Source organism: Oratosquilla oratoria, chromosome 7 (genome assembly GCF_046742065.1).
Source record: "Oratosquilla oratoria isolate Oo_2021 chromosome 7, ASM4674206v1, whole genome shotgun sequence".
Taxonomy (NCBI): Eukaryota; Metazoa; Arthropoda; class Malacostraca; order Stomatopoda; family Squillidae; genus Oratosquilla; species Oratosquilla oratoria.
The window spans coordinates 84,588,431-84,594,992 of NC_134783.1; positions in this window are offsets into that span (position 1 = coordinate 84,588,431).

Consider the following 6,562-nt stretch of genomic DNA (forward strand, 5'->3'; position numbering starts at 1 on the left):
TTTTAAGATTATTGTTCGACAGTCATAGCCAGTAAATAAGTTACCCTCTACTAGTTTTCTGGAACACTATTCCCTCTCCCTTAGTAAATTATTTCTATACTCAGTAATAAGTACGTTAGGCTGATTTGAAGGTAAATTCTGACGGAGAGAATTTGTTTATTTAGAAATGAATGTTGGGCGCCAATGATAATAGCTCGCTCTAAGTGCGAGAAAAGGGGTAGAGGTGGGAGACCGCAAGGGAGATGACTGTGTTTCAAATCGTGTCTCAATTTGATCTGCTTGCGGAGGAGGGGGAGTGGAGGTGAGAAAGCAAGGTTCACAGTGTGATGCTCCGAGGCGATCTGGTTCTTCGTCTGTTTCGTCCGTCTTATATACAAGTGTCAGGTCATGACCCATGCTCTTAATTGGTGCGAGGTTAAAGTCGAGGCCTGGGAAATTGTGCGCAAAACGTTCTCATGCCGGTGACTTACGAATACAGAGATTATGGGGGGGCTGGTACCTCACGTGTGTTCCTCAAAGAAGTGTTGTTCATTATCACGTGGTTAGGCGAGAACCTGGTTTGAGTCATCGCTGGGATTGATGCTGGTACTACATGTAAGTTTCTCAAGGAGGCTTTGTCCCACCCGTGGGCCTCAGGGAAGCTTTGGTCGATCCGACGTAGCCGGGTGGCTGTCTGAAATTTAAAGTTATTTTAACCGCGGACTTGCCCCTCCTATTTACGCTATTCGCCACAAAAGTTTCACTTTTATCACCAAGCCTGCCCATCCAATTTTACAGGTCCAAAATTATTTCCCTAAGTTTCTTTAATTTCTTCACCAAGTGCACTCGTATTCACATTTGTGTGTTGTCTTGCTCAAGCATTAGTCAGACTACTATTACTGCTTCTTTTCGTTCATTGTTCCCTTTCTGTTATACTTTTCCATACTGGAAGTATTACCATTTTGTCGGCGACACCCAACACCTCCATCCTTGGCGACAGTATTGCACTGAAGGGGTGGAGGCATAGAGTTGGTAAAGGAGAGGTTTAAGGAGGACATTAGGTAGGAGGTATAGTAACAATTAAAAGTGATCAACATTCCTTATCTTTGAGTGGAGATTATCCTCAAGTCACGTGACTGGTCCGTACGCATGTCATTAAGAACAAGCTTTGGGATCTATACAAGGAAAGGCTCAAAATAGGCTTGGAGATGAATAGCTATGAGGCCAAAGTAAGATGAACATACAGCGAGCAGGATCCCTAGTCCCATTACTCTGTCCCACTTTGTTGCCCTTTGCAACTTGCATGGGAATCACGGTGGTAGAATCCCCCACCCCCCACCCCACAAAGGACAATTAGAGTAAGCATAGAAGTGGTGAAGGAACATTTCAAAGGAACAACATAAAGGAGGGACAGTTGTAGGACAAAAGTGGTGTCATTCCTCTAGGAGTAGGGTTTTACTCTAACATAGACAAATGATGTGGTTAAAGTCCGTAGAGGCGCCCCAGAAGATTCCCTAAATTATTTTCTGCATTCTACCACACAATCACTACTACATGATAAATAACATGCGAGTAACACCCCAGTACGAGTTACGGGTTGAATATGGAACCGGCAGTAAATAAAATGCTTGTACAAGGAACATGTACATACTTTAATCTATTTTGTTTTATTACATACATAGATTGGAGTTACGTACATCATGCTTATGGAATCGACATTAGGGCATCAAGCTGATGCGCTGCATTTATAAGTTGAAATTCGAAAGCAGGATCACATGCATGGTACATGGAAATGGTATTACATCACTCGAAAAAACGAAGGTTTATCACATTTACTGTGTTGCATTTCATTGCTAATAACTAGCACTTTATCTTTAGGGACGGCACCTTGCCGAAAAGGGAGAAACATAGGTAGTAAAAGAGAGTTGTTCTAAATAGCAAAACTTCTAGATGGAAAAAATACCACGAGTGGAGTTCCTCAGGGTTCCACTCTTGGGGCACTTCTATTCATAATATATATATAAACTATATAGATCACGGACTGAAATATAGTGTCTCCAAATTTGCTGATGATACAAAAATGTGCGGAATGGCAAATGACCACTTAAACTAATAAGATATTCAAGAAGATTTAGATAATTTACAGCAATGGTCTGAAAAGTGGCTAATGGAATTTAACACAAGTAAATCTAAGGTTATGCACATAGATAAAAATAACAATAAGTACGATTACAAGTTATTTGGAAATTCGTTAACAAAAGTGAATAGTGAAAAGGATCTTGACGTAATTATCAGCAATGATCTCAAATTATCTAACCAGTGTATTTCCACCTCAGAGAAAGCAAATAAGACTCTAGTTGTAAGAGGCTGTTAGAAAAAAAGTAGAAAGTGGGGTAAAAGACGGGTGCTATAATTTATAGATTAGGTGTTTATGAAAATCAATGTAGCGAGCGAGCGAGCGAGTTGCCTAAATCTGCTTTCCGCCTTATATAGGTAATAAAATTCGTATTTATAAATATTAGCCGGGGGCTCGAGTGAATTGCTGACATGGCATTCCTTTGTAACCTAAGTGAGATATGCAGAGACTCGAGATTATTTTAAGTAAACAATATTGCCATATAGACTTGTAACAACGAATCTGATTGGTGAAAGGGTGGAGGAGGAGAAAATTCAATTGGTTCACGATTGTAAGATCACGCCCTTTGGGGAGGATCTTAAATATAAAGTTAAAGATCACTGGACTAAAGAAATCACTACGTCACTGCAAAGCTCACGTAGGGTCTTGCATGCGTGTGCATGTTCTCGGGGGATTCCTTTGAAACGCGCTATATAAGAATTAACTGAAGAAAGAGAAGAAATATGGAAACAGATAATTAATTCTCCTAGACAGAAAAATATAGTGAAGTGAGATGTAGAGGCCTGTCAATGAAAAGAACCAACACTAAGAGGAACAGACAGCCTAGAACTTGATAAAGTTGAATGATTGGAAGCAACAGGGCCTACCAACTAAAATATGTGAGTTGCTATATTCGTAAGTGAGAACCACGAGGGTGATGAGAGTCGACAGGACTAATAGTGGGAACAGAGGAAACCGTATGAAACAAAGACGGTGATAACAAGGAAAAACTAGGGGGAGGAAGTGACGAAAGTGGTGAAAGGTGGTGAAACTAAGACTGCTTGCACGATCTTTTGGTTTTAAAGTCCATCTGTCATTAACAAGCTATATCTTTGGTTTGTCCACATTTGGAATATGCTGTTTCCGTATGGTCACCGAATTTCATTAAAGACATTGACAGATTGGAAGAAGTACAACGACGAGCCACAAAACTGATTCCAAATATCAGAAATAAGTCATATAAATATTGACTAAAACATATGAATATATTTTCCCTAAAAATGCGTAGACTTAAGGTTGATTTGATACAGGTCTTTAAGATTCTAAAGGGAATTGATATAAAGAAAAATTATGAAATTTTCACATTGAATGCGAATCAGACAAGAAATAATAGTCTCAAACCGTCAGGAAATAGATTTCATTTGGAAGTGGGTAGGAACAACTTTGCCAGCCGTTTAGTAAATGAGTAGAATAAACTTACTGCAGAGGCAGTGCAATGTGGTACAGCTCGAAGTTTTAAGATTCATTTAGATAAACACCTAAGCAAGATGCTGTAATACCTACTATTTATTTTACCTATTTCTATCATAATCTATTTGTTTATTATTACCTATTATCAACTATCTTTTCTTTTTTATTATTTATTTATTACTTATTAATCATGATGGTTTATCTGTTTATTTATTATCATTATTATTTATCTGATATCTATCATTACCTACTTACTTATTTGTTCTATTCATTTACTTATTTACTTTTTTCACATTGAACCTAGGTATGGAACATACTCGCCATACTCTTCCTTTATAATCCTTTGAAAACGAGAGATTTAAAGAGGGCAGTAAGAGTTGATACATGGAAAGATAGATCAACATCTTCCTTTCAAAATTACAAATTTCGGCAATGTTGCCTTGTCCCTACCAAATAGATTCGTGTGCCGTTCTAGTAGGAATATGTCCATGAAATGTTGGAAAGGTTATGGCATTTTTATGGCCCAAGTACGTCGTACAGCACGCTACACTATCTTTGATTAGCTATTTCAATTATGGAATTGGTGCCAATTAGTGTGCGTGTGTGTATTAGAATGTAGTGTCGCAACCAGTTTGAGGCACATTTCAAATTTTGTAGAGCAGACCATCCAAATTTGGAAATGAAGGCGAAAAATTCTAATAAAAATTGTAACGCTACCTTTTTGTTGACCAAATTTTGCTTAAGAATTAGCTTCTCCTCAAGATTATGCTAGTTGTACAGTATTTAGTTATTATAGTTTTCGTCTCTGGAGCTAGAAATGGGCAATTTTATTTCAAGAAGAAAATTTGCATTTTAACTCGTTATGTATCTAAGGTTTAGGCAATTTTAGATTGAGGAATTCCTTGTTTGTAAACTACTCGGAGGGTACTATAAATTAATCGATGTATGACGAATTTACGAGATATTCACAGAGTATTTCCTATGGAAGAATATGGCTTCACCTTTTCCAATGTACAGTATGTTATAGATTCACTCCCTATGCCTCCTTGCTCCTTACCAGCCAGTTGCAGTTGAGCTAACACGTGTCTCCCACCCTTGTGTTAAGCTCTGTTTCTCATTAGTTGTAACTTTTTATTCTACCCGTGATTTTCTTAGTTGTGGTAAAGATTAGTTATGCTAAAAATTGGAAGGTTATATTCTATTGACAATGTGCTAAAACGGGGAAAAATGTGAGTAAAGGGTAATTCTTATTTTTTTTACTAGGTAAAGTATTATCCCTATTAGGTTAGAACTCCGTCAGATTAGTTGTAAGACTAAGTATAATGTAATTTAGTGTATTGCATTGGCATCACATGGATTATTTCTGTTTTATACTAACGGGTCTTTCTATTATGCATTTCCAGGGCTAATATGAGTAAACGAACTAGACCATCAACAAGTCACAGTGCCTTTAATTCCCCACTTCCAGAACTTCCTCATTATAAGCTCCCAACAAAACAATAGGTGGAAAGACATATTCCATATGTATTAAAAAAAAAAAAAAAAAAAAAAAAAAAAATCCAGTTCAGACGATCAAGAATGTTACAACCAATTAGCTCCGACTGGTGGAAGAAGCGTTTGTGGTATCAAAACAAGGAATGAATCCCACTGAGAGTAAGAAGTTTATCTTATCATTAGATCAACTTCTTGATACAGCAGGCTGCCAGTGTGCCGATCTCTTTGACTACAAGTGTGAAAAGAACATTAGTACCACGTCGAGAGTATGTTTTTTTTAATGACCAAAGAACTGGGCGTCACTTGAATATTTGGAGGATTGGATGTAAAAACCAAGTCAAGCTATAAAAAAAAGAAAATCAGAGAGGGTCGAATTCAGAAAAGAAGAGAAGAGGAAGAGTCACCAAAAAGAAAAGAGGGAAGAGAAAACTACAATTTCAGACGAAGCCTTGGATGAAGAAATCTCATCTTCTGACATTTCTGATGATGAATGGAAGAAAGTCTGCGAGAACAATACCAACAATTGCCATAGAAGCAGATCTGTATTATGTGTCAAATAGAGCTACTGCTGCTATTACTATTGCAACCCTATTCGACTATGGTACCATAAATTCAGAAGACATTTCCCATGTAATTGACCATCACAAAGTCTGAGGGGCACGACAGAAGTTAAGGAGGAATGTTACCAAATCTGAGTGTTTGGGAGACAAGAAAATTACTGTATTTTTGTGGGAGGAGGGACACAACACTAAAAGGAAGGGGAAAAAGGGGAACAAATAGTATGGAGCAAACGAAATTAAAGATCACTATGTGCTTGTAGGAGGACCTGGTATTTTCTATTTAGATCATCTAACTATTGAACGAGGAACAGATATTGCAGATGGATTGATGAAATATAGGCAGTGGGAGCTGACACCACGGCAATTAATACTGGCAACAAGAATGGAGCCATAAGAGGGCTGAACCATCTGCAATTTGCATCTAAATAAGTTTCCTTTGAGGCACTTGTGCAGGAAATATATTGGTCCAACAGAAAGTGGAACTCAATGGAAAGGACCACTTGGTAAAGACTTATCCACCTGTGAAACTCTACCAGTATCACCAAATGGTTTTCAATGTATTGCTAAAGACATTCCTCTTCCAGATGTAGATATGAATGAGCTTAGTCGGGACCAAGCTTACCTGTACAGAATTACCAGTGCTATTAGAAGTGATATAATTGACGATGATCTCCTACGTAGAAAACCAAGGCCAATATCTCATGCAAAATGACTCACCACTGCCAGCAGAATATGTCGACTTTATGTGACAATGGAAAAATCTAATAATGACTTGTATTTCCTCACAGAGTTCGTCGTGTATTATTATGGGCCCATCTTGTTTTACATCAAAATCTCTTCTAAATGTGTGGAGGGATCTAAATATCTGTAACATATCAATCTTCTGCAGATGCTTGCAATCCAATCCAAAGGAATTACTACTGGGCCCATCCTGAGATCGTCC